Genomic DNA, 12146 nt, shown 5'->3' on the forward strand with positions numbered 1-12146 from the left:
TTAGTGGGACGGGATAAGCCTAGTGTTTTGTCCCCTCATTCGGTCCACCATATACGCTTAAGTTCGTCCCCCGTCCCGTCCTGTCCCTTAAGTCGTCTCGTTAGACAACTATAATCAACACACAACAATAACTACATACCCAGTGTAATTTCATAAGTGGGGTCTGGAGAGAGTAGAGTGTACCCGGACCTTACCCCTACATTGGAAGGTAGAGAGGTTGTTTCTGAAAGACCCCCTGCTCAAGAGAAAGTGGGGAAAGACATAATCGCAAGTGAGAAAAGCCAGAACTTTTTAAGTTCAATTCTTCTTAGACCAAAAGAAGAAAAGTCTCATTTCTTATATTTCTTCTTAATTGTTTCATCCAGAATAACAAGTTCATAAAAAGCACAATATGATACTTGTATTAAAATTTGGGACCAAATTAGATTTTAAAAAAGCTTGTAGCGATTTTTATAAAACCCTAGCCGCTTGCCCCTCCTATGTATAATGTTCTTTACCATTTTCATTCTCAACACAATTCAACCGGCTGCGGCTGAGAAGAATAGAGCTAACAACAATGAAGCAATCGTTAATGACGATGATGCAATTTGATTCCAGCATGAATGCTCTTCATGGATTCTTTCTGATGGAGTCAATGAATCACCAAGATTGTAAGTTTTTTCTCTTCATTTTCTTTCCTTTATAAGATTTTGTACAGTTCATTTCTGACTTGCTGCTGAATAAACTATCTCTTGAAAATACTCCGGCTCCTATAAAAAAAACCACACTTAAAAAGAACACTCTAAGTATCTATATAAAGCAGAACATAGCTTAAGTGATGTTATATCAGCTATTTTTCCCTTTTTCTCAAACTTTTGGTTATACTCCTATCTTTTTCATCTATGTGCTATTAAAAAAAGATCAAAAGTCGCTTTTAAAATTATTTTAATTATACCTCTCTCTTCTTTGCGTCTTTGTCTCTTCACAAAACCGCAACTCTTTAATGTTTTAATCATCCGTTTTCAGATTCTCTAGAAATGGCATATTAGTTTTATTAAAAGTGGAAACAAATCTCCATCTCCATTTCTCCATTTAGAGATCAACAAGTTTATGAAGACGATGTCGTCATTTGAAGGCCATTGCCAAGCATCCACCTTACTTTTGATTTGGCACAAAATGGCACCCCTCAAACTTCTTATGTTGGTGTGGAGAACATGAGTTATGAGTTAATAATGACCAAACAAGGAGGAAAATAATATGAAAATTTTATTATTCTTTATGGAATATTTTTTCTTACAAGTTCTGATCTAGGATTTAAGGTTTGTTAACCTTTCAAGATCAGGTTGGATATGTCAGTTTAGAATTGAGCTGAAAATTCATTTTTTGCACGTATGAATTGCATTGGATATCAGTCGATCAAAAGTCTTGTAGATGAAAATGATATGTGTTGTATTTATTTGGTAAGAGCTTATTTTATTTAGTTGTTTGCTGCTCAAAATCTAGCCTTGTAAGATAAATTGTCTTACCAAAAATACTTATTTGATTCTGCGTGAGGACTTTTTTGATGGACAGGTCATTGAAAGTGTTGACTATTGGCACAACTTCCACTTTGTTTACATCAAATAGTGGCTCATGCAGAAGAATTTTTCCCTTCTGCAAAAGAGCTGCATTGACAATTTGAGGATTACTGAAATAGAATTTATAAACAAGCAAAAAATGATGGTGCTAGAGTCTTCGAAATGTCAATGCAGTCATTGCAAGAATTCTTCTGCATGAGCCACTGACAAATGCAATCAAAGTGGAACTTTTGCCAACAATAGTTTCCAATAATAGAATAAGTATTTTTTAGTAAGCCAATTTAACTTACATGGCTAGATGTAGAGCAGGAAACATCCAAATGAAATAAGCTCTTACTAAATGAATAGAACACATATCATTTTCATCTACAGAACGTTCGATCTACTGCTACTTGATGCATTTTATATGTGCAAAAGTGACGTTCCTGCTCAATTTTGTATTGACATATCCAACCTGGTCTTGAAAGGCCAACAAATTCTAAATCTCATATCAAAAATTTGTGAGGGAAAATATTTCATAAAAAATAATAAAATCTTTGTACTATTTTTCTCCTTGTTTGTTTATTATTACTTCATAATTAATGTTCTCCACGCTAACATAAAATGTTTTAGGGTATCTTCAACTCAAAGGCTCTCTTCGGAAGATTAAGTGGAGGAGGCTGATTTGTGATAATGCTGCTCTACCAAAATGGATCTTTAATCTTACTGTATGTAGAAGGATGCTAACTAGAAAAAGACTAGCCACTTGGAGTTGTATTGAGGATGTTGATTGTGTGTTGTTTGATGGTGGTGCAGAATGTTGATCACCTCTTTTTCAGTTTCCCTTTCTCTTCACTTGTTTCAGAATACTGGAATTGCAACAACATAGGCAAGCTCAAAGCTGGCAACAAGAGGTTGAATGGTCATTGGTGCATTATAAAGGAAGAAGTGCAAAAGCTGAAATATATATGATAACATTCGCTGCAAGTGTGTATTACATATGGCAGGAAAGGAATTGTCGAGTGTTTTATGTCCAGTTAAATTCATCACATAAATTGGAACTACATTGAGTAACAATTAAATATACTCAAAAGAATATTTTTAATATTATTTTACTGCAGATGCGCTTGCTAAATATGGGGCAAAAAGGCAAAGTCTAAGTAATGTTATAGAATACTCTCAAGGCTATCTGCTGAGGCCAAAGGTGCATTCAGAATGGAGAAGAATCAAATCCCCAACTTCATAATTAGACAAGTTACAACCTTCTGATATTCGTAATGCATAGAGCGTCAACCATTTTTTTTTAATCATAAACTACCTAACTAATTATTATGAGGATCATTAATCTAACCTATGTCCATCAAAAAATCTTCTACCTATATATTTTGTAAACATATCAGAGACGATAACTCCCTTTATCAGAAAATTATATTATACATGTAAGGTCGCAATTTATGACTATATATATTAAAACAAACCCCCTTCACACAACTGGAAAGCTTAGCTCAGTAGTTAAGGGGGTTTAGACTTTTCGCTGGAATCGCTCGTTCAATCTACGCATATTGCACTCTTTTTATTTTTTATTTTTTTTGGCTTAGGCTGAGGCTTTCCCCCCAATAGAGGCAGAGATTGGGCTTAGCTTGCAGATTTTTGCGTTCAAAATCTTAACCCAATGAAAAAGCCTCATTATTTTTTGGGCTCTATTCTCGAATTCTTCTTCTTTTTGTTATCTTTCTCTTCTATTATATTTCTGCTTCTCAATTTGCCTTGTTCAAATTTATTAGGCACAGTCCTTTTTTTTTCATCTTTTATCTATAAATCCCAATTGCCCATTTTATTTCTACGTAACTCACTTTTCATGTGCTAATTCGAAGAAATTCTTTAAGAAAAACAAGGGATTGTTATTAAAATTGAAATTGAGATAGAAAAATATATTAAAAAATAAGATTAATTTAATTTAATCGAATAAGGAAATTTAAAAATTGTGAAGATCTCTTTGATCAATATCTATTTAATTCAATTTACTTTAATTGATTTCATGATATTTATTTCCTATCTTTTCTAGTTCTATTCTCGAGAGAAGAAAACCGAACTAAACTAAATTTATTTGATTTCTTCATCATTTGTCGCTTTTCAAATGAATAACCTAGTAAATTGAACTAAATGAACTCAAAGATCAGCGATGCAATTTATTTGACCTTTGAATATGCATTATAATATTAGTAACACAATCCTTACATCTTTTTAAAGAATCTTGGGATTTTCAAAGTAATATATGATTGAATGGACACTAATTCAAAATTAAAATAAAAACAAAAAGTTTAATATAAAGTAGAACACTGCAAAATAAAAGAAAAAAAAGCACAAGATATTTAAGAAGGCTCGATGTGGCAGGGTAAAAGTAGGAAGAAACGCTAAATGAGGCATGACAAGGCAAGTTAAATTTAGCGGGTTAAGGTTGGTCTTGTTCCTTCCCTGCCCCGTCTGTTTTTCGTCCTGTAATTTTTGCGTGTTTGCTTCTTTATATTTTGAACCCCTTAGTGAGAATACTACCTCCGCCACCGAAGATAAGTTAGAGATAGCTAACTTCACTATTGTACCAGGAGAGATTAGGCATTACTGTCCTCCATACTTTTACCTTCTGATCTAGAATAAGATTAAGATAATAAATAGGTCTAGGGATCATGCCGAATCCCTACACCATATTAATGGTGCTTTTGACTAAGCAAAAAGCCACACGTATAGGAAAAACTGCCTAGGCCCGGTCCCTCAATTGAATGAGTGTCTTTGAGGGGATTTTGTTGTGTGGCCGGTGCATTAAGATAATTTGGTAGCTGGTTATGAGCTAAATTATTCATGTATAAGTAATATTATGTTTGGTAGTATTTTTTACTATATAAAATTTAACTCACCTAATACGGTGTTGGTTCTCCCTCAATCCCTGTCTCTTGACCATCTCACCCCCGACACCCCCGAATCTACACTCCCTGCCGCATTCCACGTCCATAGTGTTTTGCTAGATTACATATAAGTGCTCTTGGGATTTTTTTTTTTCTCTTACTTACCAAACACTAGAAAATAATTAAGAAATTCACTATTTACTTATTTTTCCTTTAAAAAAAGAATGACACATTTTTATATTATTTTAATGAAAGGTTTTTATAGCCACACACACAATGTTATGACAAGTTTAAATAGGCAACACATTTCTATAATTTTATACCCAAAAAAAGTTATGATATGTTTGAAACGATAAGTTTCAAAAGTTTAGAAACACAAATGTTATGAAATACTAAGGAGGCGTTTGGCCATGAGAATTATTCACTTTTTTCGGAGTAATTTTTCACTTTGTTTCAAAATCAGGGTTGATAATCCAAACTTGGAGTTGAATTTCAAATTTAAAAAAGTGCTCAAAACCTATATTATCCAGCTCCGCCTTCATAATTTCAAATAAAGTGTTCTTTCTCTGCTTTGTAAAAAGTATGATCAATCGCAACTTCATAAATTTATATTAAAGTGAAAAGCATTTGAAATTTATGGCCAAACGCCTACTTAAGCTTAAAACTTTAGTCTTTCACTCTTTATGAAATTTTAAGTCAAATCAAATTATGACAAATAAAATAAAACGGAGGGAGTATAAGAAAATAACGCACACAATACAAGTGTGGGGCTCATCAAATAAATATGAACGCGAGTCCACCTTATTGGATGATAAACCCAATGTGTAAGGTCGAATTTGGACAGAATTTTGCCCTGATAATCCATACATACAGTTACCAAAAAAATTGGGAGTACTAACTTTGGACCAAAAAAGAAAAGTGTGAATACAATCAACTAAAAGAGAACAGGAAATGATTTTGGAAAAAAAAAAAAAAAAGCACGACTAAGAACAGGAAACGGAAAGGAATGCGTGCATGGGTGGGTGACAAACAGCTGTTAACCAATCAATTAAGTCAAATTGCATGACAAAAGATTTGGAAAAAAACTAATAAAACTTTCACTAATCATTATTCACTTCAAATGATTAGTTAGAAGTTGTGATTTGGTGGAGAATTAGGAGGCTCTCAAGTTAGATATAACTTCTAAGTCACCTCAATCAATGGAGAAAAAGTGTGTTTATTACAAATAGGACCTAATCAGACAACATCGCAAATACTACTCTCTCCGTCCCATAATAAGTATTATCTTAACAAAAAACAATGCAATGTGAAGTTTACTAAATTACCCTATATAATAAAAATAAATTACCTTCTCAGTAGTAATCCTTTTGACAATGGAAAACCAATAATACCAAGTTACTATGTGGTTTTTTCAATCATCATTTAGATGTTACTTTAACTTGTTATTTTTTGTCTAAGGGTAGAGAAAAACTAGCCAATTTATGTCTTGATTTCCTAACGTGACACTTATTATGAGACAATTTTTTTTTATTAAGATGACACTTATTATGAGACGGATTGAGTAATTTCTTTTAGTAAATCAAAACCGGGAGCAAGAAAAATCCATTTTTCGGGTAGCAGGTGCTGACATATACAGCCACCATGCTTTTCCCCTTCAAATTATATATTCAGAAGTGTTATAAAACTATATAATTGGAAATAAACAAGAGAAGCAAACTAATAACTTTGTAGAAAGAAGGGAGAGATTATATTTCACTTCTTGTTGATATCTCAAATTGAGAACTTAACCATCTATTTATAGAGATGGTAAATCTCTTGATGAAGTCATCAATGACCACACCAAGAATTAAAATCAAACTTGTGTTGCTTCATTTTCTTCATTTCATACATGCCACCAAATATACATGTACCTTGCCACCAAATGTACATGTACCTATTCTTATTTAGGACATGTGAAAAACCTAGGCTATATGGACATTCATATATATTTTACAACACTCCCCCTTGGATGTCCATTGATAGATAATATGCCTCGTTAAAACCTTACTAGAAAAAACCCAGTGGGAAAAATTCTAGTGAAGGAAAAAGAGTACATATTTCTAATAATATACATTTTGGTTGCCTCATTAAAAACCTTACAAGAAAAACCCAGTGGGACAAAACCTTGTATGGAAAAAAGAGTACAACATGTATTAACTCCCCCTGATGATAACTTCAGTCCAAATATTTGAATCTTCGCATTCCAATCTTGTGCACCATCTTCTCGAAAGTTGCGGTTGGTAGAGACTTGGTGAACAAATCAGCCATAGTATCACTTGAACGAATCTGTTGCACGTTGATATCACCATTCTTTTGGAGCTCGTGTGTGAAGAACAACTTTGGTGAAATGTGCTTTGTCCTATCTCCTTTTATGAATCCTCCTTTCAATTGGGCAATGCATGCTGCATTATCTTCATATAAGATTGTGGGTATTTTATCACATTTCAAACCACACTTTTCTCGAATGAGATGTATCATTGACCTCAGCCACACAACTTCATGGCTCGCTTCATGAATAGCTATTATCTCAGCATGATTTGATGAGGTAGCCACAATAGACTGCTTTGTAGATCACCAAGATATGGCAGCGCCCCCACAAATAAATACATAGCCTGTTTGAGATCTAGCTTTGTGTGGGTCAGATAAATATCCTGCATCGGCATAACCAACAAGATCGGGACTACGATTGCTAGAATAAAATAAGCCCAAATCGATAGTCCCTTTTAGATACCTCAATATGTGTTTAATTCCGTTCCAGTGTCTCCTTGTAGGAGCACAACTATGTCTCGCTAACACATTAACTGAAAATGTTATGTCAGGCCTTGTGGTATTGACAAGATACATTAGTGCACCAATTGCACTAAGATATGGTACTTCTGGACCAAGAATTTCCTCATTCTTTTCTTGAGGTCGGAATGGATCTTTATTCGCATCAAGTGATCGAACAACCATCGGAGTACTTAATGGATGTGCTTCATCCATATAAAATTGTTTCAACACTTTCTCTGTATAGGCAGATTGATGGACAAAAATGCCATTTGTCAAATGTTCAATTTGCAAACCAAGGCATAAATTTGTCTTTCCAAGATCTTTCATCTCAAATTCCTTCTTTAAATAATCAATTGCCTTTTTGAGCTCTGCAGGAGTTCCAATAAGGTTTATGTCGTCAACATATACAGCAAGTACAAAAAACTCCGATATTACTTTCTTTATAAAAACACATGGGCAAATTGCATCATTTGTATAGCCTTTCTTTAACAAATATTCACTAAGGCGGTTATACCACATGCGCCCGGATTGCTTCAAACCATACAATGATCTTTGTAATCTGATTGAATACATTTCCCGAGACTTTGAACTACATGCTTCAGGCATCTTAAATCCTTCAGGGATTTTCATGTATATTTCATTTTCAAGTGATCCATATAGATAGGCTGTAACCACATCCATCAAATGCATCTCAAGTCTCTCATGGACAACGAAACTAATGAGATAACGTAATGTTATTGCATCCATAACTGGGGAGTATGTCTCTTCATAATCAACACCAGGCCTTTGTGAAAATCCTTGTGCAACAAGGCGTGCCTTATATCTTTGTATCTCATTTTTCTCATTTCTTTTTCGCACAAAAACCCATTTATAGCCAACGGGTTTAATGCCATTAGGTGTTTGGACTATAGGTCCAAAAACTTCCCGTTTGGTAAGTGAGTTTAACTCTGATTGAATTGCCTCTTGCCACTTTGGCCAATCACGTCTTTCTTGGCATTCTTTAACATATTGGGGTTCAAGATCCTCACTATCTTGCATAATTCTTGTTGCAACATTATAGGCAAAGACATAATCCACATTTATTTCCAATCTATTCAAATTAGTCCCAACATTAATTGGATTAATTGATATTTCCTCATTTTCTTGAGTCTCAGGCTCATTGATTTCTTCAAGAATATCACTATTGCTCAAATCTCGAATTTCTTTGTGAGGTTCTTTCGTAGTGTCATCTTGACCATTTGTTTTTCTTTTTCTAGGATTTCGATCCTTAGAACCCAATGGTCTACCACGCTTCTGGCGTGCTTTGGACTCATTTGCTATGACACTAGTAGATGGTCCTACAGGGACATCAATCCGAATCGGGACATTCTCTGCAGGGATATGTGATTTGGTAATCCTTTTCAAATCTGTAAATGCGTCTGGCATTTGATTTGCTATTTTCTGCAAGTGAATAATCTTTTGAACCTCTTGCTCACAAATAGAAGTACGTGGATCAAGATGAGACAATGATGAATTATTCCACAAAATTTTCCTTTTTATTTCATTATTCTCTCCCCCTAATTTTGGGAAAATTGTCTCATGAAATTGACAATCTGCAAATCGAGCAGTGAACAAATCTCCGGTTAATGGTTCAAGGTAGCGAATAATGGAGGGCGATTCAAACCCAACATATATTCCTAATCTTCTTTGGGGACCCATCTTGGTGCGATGTGGTGGTGCTACGGGCACATATACGGCACATCCAAAAATTCTTAGATGGGATATATTAGGTTCTTGACCCAAAACCAATTGCAACGGAGAAAATTTATGATAGTTTGTCGGTCTGAGACGAACAAGTGTTGCTGCATGCAAAATAGCGTGACCCCAAACAGCCGTGGGCAACCTCGTTTTCATGAGTAATGGTCTTGCAATCAACTGCAGACGTTTAATTAATGACTCTGCAAGGCCATTTTGAGTGTGAACATGAGCTACAGGATGTTCAACTCTTATCCCAATTGATAAACAATAATCATTAAATGCTTGGGATGAAAACTCTGCAGCATTATCAAGGCGAATAGACTTTATCGAATTATCAGGAAATTGTGCCCGTATTCGAATTATTTGTGCCAATAATTTCGCAAACGCCAGGTTGCGAGATGACAGTAGGCACACATGAGACCATCTAGAAGAAGCATCTATTAGGACCATAAAATATCTAAATGACCCACTAGGGGGGTGAATTGGTCCACAAATATCCCCATGTATACGTTCCAAAAATTCAGGGGATTCAAACTCAACCTTTGTAGGTGATGGCCTAATAATTAACTTGCCTTGATAACAAGAAGGGCAAGAAAATTCATTGTTTAAAAGAATCTTCAGGTTCTTTAATGGGTGCCCATTTGAATTTTCTATAATTCGTCTCATCATTATAGATCCAGGGTGTCCCAATCGATCATGCCAAAGTACAAACGTATTGGAGTCAGTAAACTTCTGGTTTACGACAGAGTGTGCCTCAATTACACCAATTTTTGTCCAATATAAGCCAGAAGACAAAGCAGGAAACTTTTCTATAACAACTTTCTGGCCAGAGACATCCTTGGTGATACCAATATATTCAAGATTCATCTCATCCATTGTTTTAATATGGTATCCATTTTGACGGATATCTTTAAAACTTAATAAGTTCCTTCTGGACTTAGGAGAGAACATGGCATTGCTTATAATGAGTTTTGTTCCCTTAGGCAAAATTATGGCGGCTCTTCCGGAGCCTTCAATCAAACTAGTACTACCAGATATGGTATTAACATTTGCCTTACCCATAAGTAAATGAGTAAAATATTTCTTGTCTTTGAATATAGTGTGTGTAGTAGCAGAATCAATCAAACAAATGTCTTCATAATTGGATTTTAATCCAAACTTGCTTTGACAATAATCCATATCTTCAAGTGAAATTACACAAAATTAAATGAATACCCATTAAATATTAACACTTATACACATATAAAGTCAAGGAGGTTAGATAATGCTAAATAGTTTCACGTATTTTATCCGGTAAAATGAAGTATACCAAGAGACATGAATTAAATATGTAACTGTAAAAATGAAATAACATAACACTGCAATTTTTACCACTAGATTTGATAAACCAATTTCCATCTTTCCAGTTCGCTCTTTAGTAGTATATTAATTCTATTATACTTCAAGTATAAAGTGTAGTGATTAAAAGAATGTAAAGTGTATATAAAATGAAAAATCTTGTCGGCCAGAGGAATAGAAGAAGTAACAAGATATAGATAATTCAAACTCCATTGAATTGGTGTCATAAGTTTATAAATCTCCCAAAATACTCACTGAGCCTTTATAATTAGTAAGCAGAGGATACTAATATCAATATTAAAATATTATTTAATCAAGACAAACAAGTTTTTTTTTTTTTAAATATTAATAACTAACTATAACAAACTGACTAAATCTAGACTAATTAAAAATAGTACTCATATAAACAATTACTGTCACATGGTCTTTTATTCATCAACTATTACGACTAGTAAAAATTAAAATAAACAACTTAATCATCTCTAACCACAGAACCATCACCAATCAAGTGATCTATCTTTCGTTCAGGGTGCTCAAAGAAATCTGCTACATCCAAATGTGTGATGTCAATTTGATTTTCAGTGATAAAATTAGCTTCGGGATTTTTCTCTTTTCTTTTAATTGATGCTTGATAAAGCTCAACCAAGTGTTTTGCCGTACGACAGGTACGTGCCCAGTGTCCAATTCCACCACATCGATAGCATTTATTTTCTGAGCCACGTGCTTCTGGCACTTCATGCCTATCATCCTTCTTTTTCCCCTTTTGGTGGTGATTTTTCTTTGAAGAGTGATTAACACCAGGAAAATAATTTTTTCTTTGACCATTATCACGACCACGACCACGACCACGACTATTATCACGACCACGACTATTGTCATGACCACGACCGGGGCCACGACCTTTTCCACGCCTGGAGTAGTGGGCATACACCTCATTCACTTCCGGGAGTGGTGCAGCGCCAGTAGGTCGATTCTCGTGATTTTTCATCAGCAAATCATTATTTTGTTCAGCCACAAGAAGATGGGCAATCAAATCACAATACTTTGTGAAACCTTTCTCTCGATATTGCTGCTGCAGGAGCACATTCGAGGCATGAAAAGTGGAGAACGTCTTTTCCAGTTTATCAGAATCACTAATCTTTTCTCCACATAGTGTCAATATAGAAGTAATTCTGAACATCTCAGAGTTATACTTCATAACTGATTTGAAATCTTGTAGCCTTAAATTGATCCATTCGTATCGTGCTTTTGGGAGGAAGACCATCTTCAGGTGGTCATACCTTTCTTTCAAGTTTTTCCATAAAACGAGTGGATCCTTAATAGTAAGATATTCAATTTTCAGGTCCTCATCAAGATGATGACGCAAGAATATCATAGCCTTGGCATTTTCTTGGTTGGATGCTTTATTATTTTCTTTAATGGTGTCTCCAAGACCCATAGCATCAAGGTGGATTTCAGCATCTAGCACCCATGATAGGTAGTTCTTGCCTGAAATATCAAGGGCAACGAACTCGAGTTTTGTAAGGTTAGCCATAAAATAGAGAGAATAAAAATAGTACCTTAACCTTCAAAAATTCCTTGAGACGGTAGAGTCTCGTGCTGATAACGTGTTATAAAACTATATAATTGGAAATAAACAAGAGAAGCAAACTAATAACTTTGTAGAAAGAAGGGAGAGATTATATTTCACTTCTTGTTGATATCTCAAATTGAGAACTTAACCATCTATTTATAGAGATGGTAAATCTCTTGATGAAGTCATCAATGACAACACCAAGAATTAAAATCAAACTTGTGTTGCTTCATTTTCTTCATTTCATACATGCCA

The 12146-nt window shown here is 34.6% G+C and overlaps 1 long non-coding RNA gene across 2 annotated transcripts; it reads left to right on the top strand.

Moving 5' to 3' along the window:
• Positions 1–203: 203 nt before the first annotated feature.
• On the top strand, positions 204–2640 carry LOC132606748 (uncharacterized). 2 transcript variants are annotated; one of them, XR_009570053.1, is made up of 2 exons: positions 204–650; positions 2169–2640. It is a non-coding gene; the product is annotated as an uncharacterized LOC132606748 (long non-coding RNA). The 2 variants fall into 2 exon arrangements; XR_009570052.1 differs by having other exon boundaries at positions 2401–2640.
• The last annotated feature ends 9506 nt before the right edge of the window (positions 2641–12146 follow it).

This window comes from Lycium barbarum, chromosome 8 (assembly GCF_019175385.1).
Source record: "Lycium barbarum isolate Lr01 chromosome 8, ASM1917538v2, whole genome shotgun sequence".
Classification (NCBI taxonomy): domain Eukaryota; kingdom Viridiplantae; phylum Streptophyta; class Magnoliopsida; order Solanales; family Solanaceae; genus Lycium; species Lycium barbarum.